Raw genomic sequence first — 12,593 nt, 5'->3', positions numbered from 1 at the left:
GACAGAAAAAAACTTGTTGATTTTTTTGCTGATTTATTAAAAAAGAAAAACTGAATGGCTGCAACATAACAAAGAGTGAAAAATCTAAGGGGGTCTGAATACTTTCCGTACTCATTGTAACCAAAAAAGATTTAGGTATATTTCAATTTCCAGAAAAAAAAAAAATTATCCAGAAGAATCTGTGGCATTTTCTCAATGGCATGTATAAAATGTTTGGTGAGGTTGTTGCGTAATTTAGCGAATCATAATGGATAGACTGCTACCTAATGTCAGCTCTACAGCAGGCTAGTCACGTCTGTGCCATTAACCTGGGCAATAGAAAAGTCATTCAATTAGCCGGTTTCTCAGTGTTCATGTTAACCGGATTCCACCACGTGTATTTTTGAAACCACTGTTGAGATGCAAATTACAGCCGGTGCCCCTTCGCCCTTGGAAGCCATTTACCTCACCTTGCTTATTTTTGACTGACACTTTAAGCATTCAAACTGTGGTGGTAGAAAAGGTGACAATTGTCTTTTAAACCATTTACCAGTGTTCTCAATCCTCTGCCTTGGTCAAATAACAGAAGGGTTTGTTTACTCCTGGTGCAATTGGAGAGTGCTTGAACCTTTCCCACCCGGAAATGTGTGTGACGAAAAGGTCTATACCGCATTCACTTCAAAATAGCACAGTGGGAAATTCCTAATGTGGCACCATTCAACGCACACGTCGGAAAGACAAATATAAAATGGAGAATGATTGTCTCCTGCATCTAGTGAGCATGTGGCTATTGGTAGGGAGACAAACGTTATTCGAGAGGAGACCGAGGGCATCTGCACAAATACTGTAGCGTCCAGAGCAACAGGGTGAGCTAACATTTGCTTGCATGTAAGTTTTTCTTCATCATTTCAGATTTAATTCAAGGGGGGACTACGGGTAGCGAGACAATGGCGTATTGCAGCATAGTAGAGACTGTGGCGTATTATACTGCCAGGGACCATTGCTAAGGCACAGCAAAAGAGAGTCAGTTAACATTATGTCTTTTTATTTTTGTCATTTTGGATTTTATTCAAAAGTAAACTCAGGGCAGCATGAAAACCGAGCACTGCAACTAAATGGAGACTGTGGAGTATATTGTTGCATGCAGAGCTAAAGCATAGCAACAGCACAAATTGACCATAGCATATGTTTATTTTTGGTCATTTGCTGCCATACTATATATCCTAAAATGTTACATTGACGTGCATAAAACTGCTCGACCAATGAGAAATTAGAAAATGTACTTCGAAGAACCCAATGGAAAACCGTCAATAGTTGTTATACCAGTGGATTATTTCCCAAATGATGAACAGTAGAAGGACCTTAAGAGTATGTCTTCTCTAATAACATTTTGTTCAGGATGGTGCCCATGTGATATTGAATCATATACAGTACATCAGCGGGGTTTTTTTTGTTTGTTTTGTTTTTGGAGAAATAGGAAATTTTCTCATCCCTCTTGTAAATTTGCAGCATTTGAGAGCACATATAATGGTTTCTCTGCAGGCAGCACAACTGCCGAGCCAGAGAAAGGGAACATTTGGGAACAAGGCAGTGCTTCAATCTCCACAGGTTCCACCGTTAACCATCAACGAGCATGTATCTCCACTTTCATTCACCATCTGTTTACGCTTTCTCAGAATTAGCCGCGCCGCTAAAATGGAGTTCTGTGGCGCTTCTCTCTGACCTTGATTACAGGGCACGGCTAAAACCCCCGGTGAGGGTTTCTTATATATTTTTGCGGCCCGGGAGTTGGACATGAATCAAGTGGCCGCATATAAACTGTGTAGCTGCCCATATGCTCATAGTGGAGGTAATGTTAATGATAAGTGGCATCTGGCGGAGCCGGTCCATTTCCTAGATTAGTTCTGTTCCTACCTCTGCCGGCGGGTTTATTGCCTGGCAATCCGCATGGTGAATTGTCCCTGACAAGTCGCGTTTGAGTGGTAGGCATGGGTGCTGGGGTGGGGTTTGTAAGCGGCCTGATTGTTACCATGACGACAGTTGACAAGAAATGAGAGGGTTGGCCTTGGCCACCATGGCGTGCAGCACTTGATAGCTGCGTGAGGCCACCACGTGGGAGATATTCCCAGGGTTTATAATCACAGTCAGCCGCCGACTCAAGTGGTTTGTGCACAAATGTGTATTTATGTGTGCACTGGGTTGAAGCCTGCCTGGGAAAGTCGTCTGGCCTAAGCTTTTCAAAATCCTGAAATCCAACCTTGCAGCTTTGTCATGAGTGACAATCTCAAAGATGAAGGTTTGAAAAATATATATCTCAACAGCTGTGTTTATGTGCACATTGGCATGTGGGAGGACTCGGTTATGTTGCCCGGTGATCTGGATCCAATCGCTAGCGCGCTGCTTTTAAAGACGACAATCATCAGCTCATGCTTCAATGCACTCTTCAGCCCATAAAGGATGCCTGAGCAGTTCAGTCAAATATACTCATTTTTGGTAATAGCAAACAGCAAGCTATATACACACTGTGTAAATCAGCATATACTAGAGCAAATTACATACCCATATTGTACAACACGAAACTAAATGCAACAGCAAACTATACAGATGTGAGAATGAGCCAGACAGTGAGCGTGGACACATATTGCCTGCAGCTAAGGCTGTTGCTGGCATTGACAAAAAACAAAGAAAAAAACAAAGTCATTGCGCTGAGGCATGCCAGATGAGTCTCATCTCCTCATCAACTTGCACGCCGAAGTTTCATTAGCAGACACTTAATAAGAGACAATCTCGCCGGTGGTGGTGGTGGTGGTGGTGGTGTCGATAAGGCAGAGTTAATCTCTATCACAATAAATAACATTGATTACAATGGCTTAATGCTGGGGGAAAGTTGTCGAAATGAAAGCACAGGAGGAAAGCGGTGTGACAAGAGCACTGAATCAAATATAATCAGTTGGGGGTGTTGCCAAAGATGGCAGGATAGATGAATGACATGTATTGGTAAAGGTCGATTAGGATTGTTAAAACTGCCTGAGATTGTAGAAAAGTTGGCGAGCACTGCTGTCTCTCAGCAAAAAGGTCCTTGCTTCGATTTGAACTTTTAGGTCTTTTCTGCGTGGAATCTCTGTCTCTCTCTTCGAAAATCCTGTCTCCATGTCAGGGTCATATTGTTCAGAATAAGGCTACCTGGAGGTCTGGGTGAGCTGACATAATGTTGCTCTCTTTAGCCAGCAAGTGAGAGAGAGGCACTCAACAATGGTTGCAGGAAAGTAGTGCATTTAGTTTTGCCTCAGCTCCTTCAAGACATGATTGACTACAAACAATTCTACACATCCATCCCAAAACCCTTTACAACTTTTGCCAGTAGAACTGAAGTGATTGGTGGAAATAGGGTGTTAGATGACAAATTAGCATCAGTCATTAACCTCTTTCATGCTGTCTTTCCACAAAATTAGGGAAGGGTTAGGGAAAGGGTTAGGGTTACTAACTCTAAAGGCCTCTTTATACTCCCGCGCTCGTGTGGCAGACAACGCCCAAATTGCATCACGTGACCGACGAATTGGCCCGCGCGGCCCCTCTGCGTCACTTGACGTGGACACGGCAAAAATTGTTGCTGCCCGTAGAATTCCGGAGATCATCTCGCGTGATTGGTCCGTTTTAGTCACATGCTGTGATGACGTACTCAGCGTGCCCCTTGGTTCTACATACCATCTATGCCGCCGCCTTCTCGATCGATTTTGCAGCATAATTAAACATATAATCTCGTCATCTAGGTCCATTTGTTCTAGCAAACACTGTTCCACGGTCGCCATTGTTGTTGCTCTGTTCCTTGTTACGGAAAGTAAAAACGGCTACCGGAAATGGCCAAAAAATCCAGAGGAAACTCCATCCTGTGGCGCCCTAGCCAATGCCAGCCGTAGCGACACCCCCGATTTGGAGGAGAACTGCAGTAAATTTCAAACTGCGCGCGTAGGTTGCGCTTGAGTATAAAGGCAAACTGCGTTCGGGAGATCCGCAGTGACTCGCCCACGCGAGTATAAAGAAGCCTCAACCCTTTGAAAGAGTCTAACGATGCAAAATTGGAGGAAGGGTCAAATGTACATGCTAATCCCAGCCCCGAAACCTTTCCCCACCTTTTTATGGAAAGGCAGCGTGAAAGATGCTAATGACTGATACTACTTTTGTCTTACACCTTATTTCGACCAAATTGGGTAGGGTTAAGGTTAGCGTTAGAATAAAAGCTACATGCAAACCCTAATATCTAACTTTGTTTAACTTCACACACGTCCCAGCATGGCAAAATCCCCTTACACACAGCTGTTGTCCTGTCTGTGTAACATCTTTGATACTACCTCTGTCTGAAGTTCGCAGTTTCAGGATAATTCTGGATAATTGTTGCTTGAATAGTTATAAAACTGCACCCCGATGCTATTCGTTAGCCTCGGCATGTGTTCAGCTCGTGGATTTCCTAAGTTAATGCTGCTGTTTTAAACTCATGTGTAAATCTCTTTGTTTTATGTTTAGTTTGACAGTAAACATCAACCTGGGGTGGCAATCAACAACATGAAGCCTCTTTTTGGAAGAACTCTTCACTATCTGCCAAATTGCTGCTTGCTGTTAAGTGAGTTGAGTTGAGTCCACTGCCATCATGTAGCAATCGTATCTGAAATTGTAGTTTAAGTAAAGTGATACGAGTGGCTCGTATCTCTTTACACTCATAAGTCAGGTCACTCCTAAGTCGAAGTGCCACTGTATTAAACTGTACATTCATTTTGTTCTTGACTGAAATAATTACAACCTAACATGTTATTTGCCATGGATGTCTGCATATGACAAAACCAAATGTTTGAATATGATACCTTTCCAAAAATCCCCCAGTTTACCTTCCCTTGGAAATTTACCCAAACTTTTCCGCCACTTTTCAACCCTTCTTCTTCCACCTAAAAAACAGTTTCATACCACTCTATTCTTGTCAGGGTATCACATTCTCTGGGACTCAATCACAAACTACAAACTCTCTTCTTCCTTAAGCTGACAGAAATGGAGGCTCGTTTCTTCAGCCGTCGCCGTTAACTACATCAGGCCGAACCCATAATGACAAGCGCTGTTGAAAAACCATCTGTGCCAGCACACGCTTTGGGTGAAGAGGCCATTTCTCCACAGATGCGGTTCACGCCGGGGTCACGGCAGAGACGGATTGTACTCCGACTAAATCCAATCGCGGCTTACAACAATAAATTCTTGGCGGCGGGGAAGTGGCAGAATTATTCTCAAACTATGCCTAAATGGGGTCTACAGCGGTGCGGTAGCATATGATTATCAGTAGCCTCTTATTCATTTGATCTTGCGGTGGAATTGCTCATGCGTTTGCATCATTCGGATCTGAAGGGCGACGACCTTGCCGGGGTGCTCGCTATGCCGTCTGTGTTTACAATGCAGCATGCTCAACATCACGAATCGGGGATTGCGTGGTTTGTTGTAAGAGATTACCGGTCTGGCCTTTGGAGTTTTCATCCATTTAATCGTTACATCGGAAAACAAAACACACAAACAGGAAAAAATCATTAGCAAGAAGGTCTAGTAGATACCTTTGAAGGTCACATGATTGTTTGATGAGATGTAAGGCCTTTATGCTACCACTTGGCCATGAATACAAAAATGGTCTTTTATGACAAAGATGACCAGAAACACAATGACACTTAAGCTGGAAGCATGAGTCACCAAAAAGCTTATTACGGTCACAGGGTGGACATCGCATGTAGTCATTTTATTTTTTTAATACATTTAATATCAAAGCTCTTTATCCTATATTGAGCGGCGGCGTGATTTGGTTTGACGCAGCGGAGAGACCAATCCTCTTACTCGCGTCTTTACGAGGTCAGCAGTGGAAATGGACAGAGTTCAGACAGATGGGTCCTGAGGGGATAAGGCGGGGATAGAGATAAAAAAAAAAAAAGGGCAACGGCGTCAAATCAAGCTGGAATTTGGTGCTGAGACAGAAATATGGTTTAAATTTTTTTTTTTTTAATCAAATCAAGACGAGTGACGGGCATGTGGACTTTGTGGTGGTGTGTGTGTGTGTGTGGGGGGGGGGGGGGGGGGGGGTTAGAATTGTCAGGATCCAGCAACTGAAGAATCAGCTTTGTTTGCTCAATTCCACAACAACTTTCCGGACATTAGAATATGATTGTTGCGCCAAGTTTAGCAGGAGACAGGCCAGGTGTAGACATGACTGATCACTTGCAACATACAGATAATATCCTCGCTGGTGGATCTGCAGGTCTAAGGAAGTCAAGTTGAAGACCATTTTGATTAAATTTTAGCTAAATTGGACCACTCAATATTGTACCGTGATATTTCAGGACATAGGCAGCACAGTGGGCCTATGGTTAGCATGTCTGCCACACAGCTCCGAGGTTCAAGGTTTGAATCTTGGCTCCGCCTTTCTTGTGTAGCGTATGCATGTTGTCCCTGTGCTTGGAGAGTGAAGAGAATGTCTTGAATTTTCACAATTTTGAAGCCTCACTTAATATACTTGGAGATTTTTTTTTAATAATTCAAATTTGCCCGTGTTGTAAACAACACTCTTCTCTGTGGTGTGTGTGATGGCAAAATGACAAAATACAGTCTATACACTCTTTTATTATATTTCCCATATATTAGCCCATAGTTTTGTGTGGGATGATTTGATAACTTCAATAGTCCTATGTTCTTTTGTGGACTAGTGGCTAAATTGTCTATTAGCTAAATTGTTACTTACTTACTTTACAGGGACTTTAAGGATGTCACTGTAATATATCTTGATCTTTTTTTAGTGTTGCTACTTGTTGAAAATTTACTCGAATTGTAGTCTGGGTCATTAACTCTGAAACCCCCTGAAACTTCACGTGACCTCTTCTCCAAGCCCCCCCGTCCATGAGGCCGCTTTAAAAAAATAATGACTCGTGGCCAAGTGCTCTCTGAAGTGAAGCTTTGATAAAATGTGCCTTTTTCCACTTGGACGCTCCGATCTGCAGGAGCAGTCTGCTGCAGAAATTGCTACTGTTGCCCTCGCTCAGCCTCTCTGCATCTTTTAGGGAATGAAAGATGCAGGCAGCAGCGCTCCTGCTAGTCTCCATCCTCCCGGCACAAAAAACAAGCCTGACAACGCGACAAGCAATCCCTCTCCGCAGGGCTGTCCAAAGAAAAGTGTTGATGCTAACAAAATGCATGACAGCAACTCACTTATGTTAACAGGCCGTGCGCACGTAAGAGCAGAATCCATCTCTTCCGGCTCGCTTTTAGTTTGGGAAGCTTGCAGACTTGGAGGGGGAGGACAAATGATAGAATTTCCTTACATAGAGGGATGGCTGTGCAGGCTGAGATGGGTTGAAGGAGATGTGGGCTGGAACACTAGTTTGCGGAAACGGGGAAAGTAGCAAAAAAAAGAAGCCCATCAATATCCTGTCACGGCTGCCTGGGCAAATGCTACGGCTGTAGAAATGCTGATATAACAAGACAGATAAGTTGACTCCCTCGCTTTCTAATAAAGGCCCACAACAGCGAAGAAAAAGTTGTCTTGAACTCAACTTGGTGGAAAACCCATTAAATAATCCTTGTCTGCGGGCATTGCACCGCCAGCAGTCAACACACAACATACGGCGCTACCTCCTCCAAGTTCAAAGCAAACTTTCCAACTGAGATCTGAGATTATATTTGGAATCAACTGCTCCAGGGTCTACACTGTCACTGTCACAGTCATAAAGTCTTTATTAAAGCAAAGGCAACAGTTTGATTTAAAACCATCCATTTTCCATATCACTTGTCTTTGGGGTAGACGTGGCCAGTCAATCACAGGACACATTCTGTATACACTAGACAAAACTATGGATGATTTAGTCTTCTGTGAGCTTAACATGCATGTTTTTGGAATGTGGGAGGAAGCCAGAGTACCAGAAGAAACCCCACACAAACACTGGGAGAGCATGCAAACGCCACAAAAGATAGTTGGACCCAAAATTTGAACACTGAATCTCAGAAAAGGTTTAATTCATTCTGTTCAACACAATAAAATCAAATCATGCACTAATGTACAAACATAAAACACATTAAACATGCTACCTTTTGACCACAAGTGACAAGCAGATGGCAGCTCGCATGAGATGCTAACAGAGCATAGTCGACATCTTCACTCAGTGCTCCTTTTTTCCCCCCCAAACATCACGACCAGATGCGACTTAGATGCACAACAACGGGCACAGGAGATCCAAATCAAAGTTCCTTGTTCACAAAAAAGCTGCTCGATGACAGCGGCGCGTCCAATCAAGCCAACTGGACTTAAACAGGATGTAGAAAATACTTGGACACCGCCGCCATCCAAGTACAGCACGATAACTCGCATTGGATAGTCTTTCGCCTCTCTTTTCGAAAATGTGTGACAAAAAAACTTTTGAGACTGGGTGAAATGAGGTCAAGAGAGTAGCGCCAACGTCTTGCGTACAACATTTGGGGTATTTTAACTTCAAGGTAACACTGTTGTAAAAAAAAATATGAAAAGACAAGTACTTACCAGACACTTGATAAGCGACTAATATCCTAGTGTGGAGTCATTGAAGAAGGCAGAGGCAGCAGCAACAAATGAGTGAATCTGCGTGTTGGACCTGCAAACAGACAACAACAAACAACCTTAGACTAGAGCTGGCTAGGATATACAGCACATTAAGGCAGTAATGTACACAGTCTCTACTCCAAGGCCTAACCAACCACATGTGCGGAGGAAAGGTTCAAATTCCTGGTAGTGCCCTTGCAATCTTTTGAACATGATCCACGGTTCAATAAAAGAGCTTTGCGTGCGGAATAATGCAAGTACACGGAGCACGTCATGTTTTGGTGGTGTTTATAGCCTCTTTGTGTTAACTTTATGACAGACAACAAGGCGCCACAAAGCTCCTGTAATTGACCAAATACAAACATTCATGGACACACACTGCACGTTTTCAGGAGAAAACAATCGACTCTGTTTTGGTGTAAACACGTCTGCAGGGTTTAGAAACTCATCACTAAAGCCTCTTTCAGAGCCCTAACAGTAAAGCAGGCATTATACACCTTTGACTTTTATACAGAACTCAGCAAAGGTGGTATACTGACGCAACTGTGTGCATTTTCACATAACCAGCCTCTGGTGTGACGTATAAAATTGGATGACGTCGGAAAGTGAAACTGCTTCCAACACAAGAAAGCTGAAGAAGATGCCGTCAGGCGGTGACAAATTTGTCCCAGCATGGGGCACCACAAAACGGGAAACAATAAATAAATTAACCTCCATACTGTAATTGTATTAAAACTAGTTACTACTATTAACTCTTAAAATCAAAAACCTAACAGATACAAATGTAAAGCAATGCCCAATTAATTTGAATATAAATGATGTAGTTGTAATAGTAATGATGTTTTTATTATTTGCTGTATTTACATCTGCCAAGCTAACATTTTTCCTGCTTTTAATAGTCAATCAAAATAGTATTTCCTTTTCACCCCTTTATTAATCAGATTTGTAACCCTTGTTTACTGTGTTACAGTTTAAATTGTCTAAAACTTTATTCATTATTATTGTTAATAGTAGTAGTCATAATTAACAATACTTTATAACTTAGCATTCCCACATGCCATATTAAACTGCACTTTACTGCTTCTTTGCATCTGCTAATCAACATTTTAGTGAAACAACAATAAAGTTGTATTTGATCTAATATCATAACAAATACATTCTATATTACACATGCATAGTAGATATGTCTATATTAGGTTTTTAATTGTTTATTTAAACTATAATAATTGTTTTCAAGTTTGTGTTATATTTTTAATTGTTTGACATGTTACCCTACATATTAAAGACAAGGGTAAAAATAAACAATGCTTCTTTTCCAAATCATCAATGGAGGGGGTGCCATATAAAATTTCGCCAAGATCACCACATCGTCTAGGGCGTTGCCCTGCATGTTAGAAAACACACAAACTCGTTGAAAAAGATCTGACACTAGCCACTCATCGCTTCTCAAAAAGATTTGATTGTTTTGATATTTAATGTATTGTCTTCTCATTTCAACATGTAAAATTGTTACTTAAAACATTGCCTGTACAGTTAAATAGATGTTTTATGGTGGTGACAGTTCACTGTTGGAAGAAGATTAACTCAAATCGCGTTGTTCCCGAAGGGGTAAACATGGTCGAGTCACGTTTATTCTGGTGGTCACTTAAATTTGCAAGAGACTTATACAGCAATAGCGTAAAGCAAAGACAAAAACACAGTCATTGGTAAAATGTGCCTTCTGGCTTATATTATTAAATATGAATGATGATTAGTTATTGGAACAGAGTATAATTATATATGTTTTTTTCAGTTCCAAAAAGGAGTTGTGGACCATTTAGGGCATGAGGAAACACTTTAGCCCTGATATCAATTGACATGCAAATTTTTTTATTAAACATACACGTCAGCAGAGCGTGGCAGTCTTTCAATTCTGCATTCCAACCAATTACACGTGCAAGAAAAGCACTACACCACACAAAAGATAGTCACCGCGCCAATTTCCTTCGCCCTCGTTTTATCCCCCCCGTCTTCCTCCCCCCCCACCCTGACCGCCCGCCAGTCCAAATGACACATTCAAGCCAAAAGTGCCTATTCCGAGGAATCTAAAGTGAGTTTGGGATGGGTGAGAGGAACCTGTCGGTTCAACTAAAACCCAGGCGCGTGTCTTTGATCAAGAGCGAGGGTGGATTAGAGCGGATTCTCCGCAAGTTTCACTTAAATCCCCATAAGGGTTTACAGTAGAAAACTACCAACACTCGCACAGCCCAGATTAAAAAGATAAAGGATGAACTCTTCATGTGTTTTGCTTTTTCTTTGGATTTTTTGTGATGCCACCACAGACAGGTAACCAACCATAGAACAGGAAATGGAAATGCTGCAAGAGTGTCCCAGCTGTCAGTCATTAAAGGGCGAGTAGTTTTATGTTACTTTGGTTTTTAGTCCTAGAAAGTATATTTATTATTGTAGGCCACTAACATAATGCACAGTTTAAACATTAACTAACACTAAGCTTTAATTCAGGAAAATACTATAAGCAAAAAAAAAAAAAAAAAAACGTAGTTAAATATTTAAGGCCCAGTAAAGTGACCAAATTATATATTTTCATTTGACACACCACAGAAAAGAGCATTGTTAACAAGCCTGCCAAATTTGAATGGGGGGGAATACAAAAAAATAAAAGAAAATTCACCAATTATATGAAATCAGGCTTCAAAATGGTCAACAATTGTGACATTTTTTTCAACTTTCAGACATGTTGCATGTTGCTGAATCGTCTGAAAACCCCGCCCCGCGGAACTTTCAGCCGTCAATCAAATACATGCCTACTCTCCCAGCTCCTTTCAAGCGATGCGCACACTGTCACGGGCTGCCGCAGAGAGGCACTCTGTGGCGGCCAGGCAGCCTCCGAGCCCCGGCGTAATGACCGGCAGCCGTATCATTACAACTTTCCCCTCCTTTTCCTTTAGCACGCTGCTGTAGCCACTCCCGCGTAGCATGACGCGCACATGCTAAAAGTAGTTGCTGCGCATCGAACGCCGGAGATCATCTCGCGTGATTGGTCCGTTTTAGTCACATGCTGTGATGACGTACTCAGCATGCCCCTTGGTTCTACATACCATCTACACCTTCTCGATTTTGCAACATAAACGTATCATCTGGTCATCTAGGTTCATTTGTTCTAGCAGACACTGTTCCACGGTCGCCATTGCTGTTGCTTTGTGCCTTGTTATTGAAAGGAAAGTAAAAATGGCTACCGGAAATGGCCCAAAAAATACAGAGGAAACTCCACCCTGCGGTGTCCGAGCCAATACCAGCCGTAGCGACACCCTCGACTTGGAGGTGAACTGCAGTAGATTTTCAAAACTGCACGCGTGGGTTGCACTCCAGCATAAAGGCAAACTACGCGAGGGACAGCCGCAGTGACGTCAGCGCGGTCGCCGTCCGCGCGAGCATAAAGAAGCCTTAAGGGTGCCTCGTACTTACAGTCCCTTCCAAAAGTATTGGAACGACAAGGTCAATTCCTTTTTTTTTTTTTGTTGGATACTGAAGCCATTTGGGTTTCAGATCAAAAGAGGAATATGAGAGAAAATTTCTGAATTCCTGCTTTTATTTCATGGTATTTGCATTTAGATGTGTTAACTCAGGATTGAGCACCTTTTGTCTGACGCCACCCCCTTTTCAAGTGAGCAAAAGTATTGAAACGTGACTGATGGGTGTTTCTAGTTGCCTTTTAGATTGATTGCTTAAACATTTGATAGTGCTTCTTTTGGGCTATGGGTTTCACCTGTGAAAACTGCATTCGCTGTTAAGCAAACATGAAGACCAGCGAGCTGTCTATGGAAGAAAAGCAAACTAATTTGAAGTTGAGAGGAGGGAAAAATCGATCAGAGCTATTGCACAGACATTTGTCATAGCCAATACAACAATTTGGAATGTCCTGAAAAAGAAAAACGACTGGTGTACTGAGCAACAGACATCGAACAGGTCGGCCAAGGGTATCAACATCAGTTGATGACAGAAACATTGTGAGAGCTGTGAAAAAACACCA

General features: G+C 42.2%; 1 protein-coding gene across 3 annotated transcripts in view; it reads right to left on the bottom strand.

Moving 5' to 3' along the window:
- Positions 1 to 12,593, bottom strand: part of plxnb2b (plexin b2b) — a 218,619-nt gene that overhangs the window by 92,427 nt on the left and 113,599 nt on the right. For all 3 annotated transcript variants that reach the window (XM_061773678.1, XM_061773676.1, XM_061773677.1), the window contains one exon: positions 8,525 to 8,615. The gene's annotated coding sequence lies outside the window, so the exon portion shown is untranslated. The remainder of the gene's footprint in view (positions 1 to 8,524; positions 8,616 to 12,593) is intronic.

This window comes from Phyllopteryx taeniolatus, chromosome 5 (genome assembly GCF_024500385.1).
Source record: "Phyllopteryx taeniolatus isolate TA_2022b chromosome 5, UOR_Ptae_1.2, whole genome shotgun sequence".
Lineage (NCBI taxonomy): Eukaryota > Metazoa > Chordata > Actinopteri > Syngnathiformes > Syngnathidae > Phyllopteryx > Phyllopteryx taeniolatus.
Note: the sequence above shows the minus strand (reverse complement) of the source record. Positions and strands in the feature narration are given on the sequence as shown.